Consider the following 1,719-nt stretch of genomic DNA (forward strand, 5'->3'; position numbering starts at 1 on the left):
ATATATATATATATATATATATATATATATATATATATATATATATATATATATATATATATATATATATATATATAAGCACGTTATTTTCGTGAACGTGAGATGAGGATTCATTAACGAAAAGTTTTATAGGAGGGAAAGCGTTAATTTATCATCAGGAAAAAATATGATAACATTTTCCACATTTATTTTTTAGTAACGAGCAATGTGAGGGTGCCCGAAAGTCCGGCTGGTTATAACAAATACGAAGTATTTGTAAATCTTGTATCTCTAATGTACCATGTACAAATGAATGTCACGTTTGCTTAGTATATAATGTTGTAATGAAAATATTTACTAAAGAACACACGAGGCTAAATGAATATATTCAAATATTTTTACATATTTTCCGCAGATATATTTGTTCTTTGCTGTGTACGAAACTGTAACGTACGTTCCAACACAAAATTTAAAGTGATATTTTAATTTTTTTCTCACGTGTACACGCTTGATAGACATGTTTCAAGTAAATGAAAAAAAGTTGTAAACCGTTCCGCGTAATAAACTGCACGTTTTCGGACGCACTTTACCGGAGTGTAATTTGTAACTTCGTATAAAGACTCGAGATTCTGTCGCCAAGAATCGTGATGGAGGTAAATCGCTTTATTCTACGTTATATCTATAATGAGAAAGAGTGAAGACGAGACAGAAATATTTTGTAGAATGGGGGACGCGCGCGTCTCTGTGTATGGGGAAAGCGTAATACTACAGGAATATAAATCTCCTCTTTCCAATTAATTACGCACGTCGCGATGGTATTTATTTCTTCTATGTACTTTAACTAGGACGATAATGAAAGTGCTGTGACAAGAAGTATGCGTTCCCTTACAAACTGTAGCAATTGAAAAAAATTATAACAAATTTTTTATAGTTCGGAAATAGATTATATGTCGAAGAAGTAGAGAGGTTTTATATATGTATTTATGTCAATTCAACATTAGTTATACTTTTAATCTATTATACTCACGCACACGTGAATTGGCTTGCAAAGCTCCAGCAGTGCAAACATTTTTTTTACCTAATCCCAATGCATATGAATATGTATATTATTGATTGCACGACGGGATAACGTAGAAATTCTATCAATACAAAAAAGTTTCCACTAAAACGACTCAAGTTTCAAATAGATTATTAATTAAGCATGATGCGAACGTTACTGCGTTAATTAATTAAAAATCGTAATAATAATATACGAATTTTAATCGAAGATGCGAAGTACAACAGAAGAGTTTAGTCTAATTGGCCGAGATTTTAAAATACTCGCATGAAATTTTAGGCACTTTAGTAATGTATTACTAAAAAATGTTATTGCTATCAAAATTAAAACAATGATAAATAAATCGTAAAGTTTGTTGAGTTGAGAATGTACTTATAATTGTTACGTAATATTTATATAACTCGCTTTGTAATACTATCAATTAATGTAATGACCAATATGGTAATTACATGTAATAAAAAACCGCAAATGTCGATAAATGCTAACAATAATAATAATTTAAGAAGCTTAAATCATAATTAATAATTAATAATTATATATATTAATAATTAATAATTATATAAATATATATACAGGGTGTTCGGAAAGTACCGGGACGCCCGAATATCAGGAAAAATATAAGTTTTACAAAAAAATGTTTCAGACAAAAGATGTGGCGTTTAAAAAGATGTATTTACTGATCA

General features: G+C 29.1%; 2 protein-coding genes across 15 annotated transcripts in view; one reads left to right on the forward strand and one right to left on the reverse strand.

Moving 5' to 3' along the window:
• LOC116850916 (neuropeptide CCHamide-1 receptor-like) overlaps positions 1–1,719 on the reverse strand; it is a 244,077-nt gene that overhangs the window by 48,346 nt on the left and 194,012 nt on the right. The gene's annotated exons all lie outside the window — the stretch shown is intronic.
• Positions 1–1,719, forward strand: part of LOC116850915 (neuropeptide CCHamide-1 receptor-like) — a 57,901-nt gene that overhangs the window by 13,266 nt on the left and 42,916 nt on the right. The gene's annotated exons all lie outside the window — the stretch shown is intronic.

The sequence above is a fragment of the Odontomachus brunneus genome, unplaced genomic scaffold (genome assembly GCF_010583005.1).
Source record: "Odontomachus brunneus isolate Ranch 3 - 2012 unplaced genomic scaffold, Obru_v1 Obru_scaffold_160, whole genome shotgun sequence".
NCBI classification, from domain to species: domain Eukaryota; kingdom Metazoa; phylum Arthropoda; class Insecta; order Hymenoptera; family Formicidae; genus Odontomachus; species Odontomachus brunneus.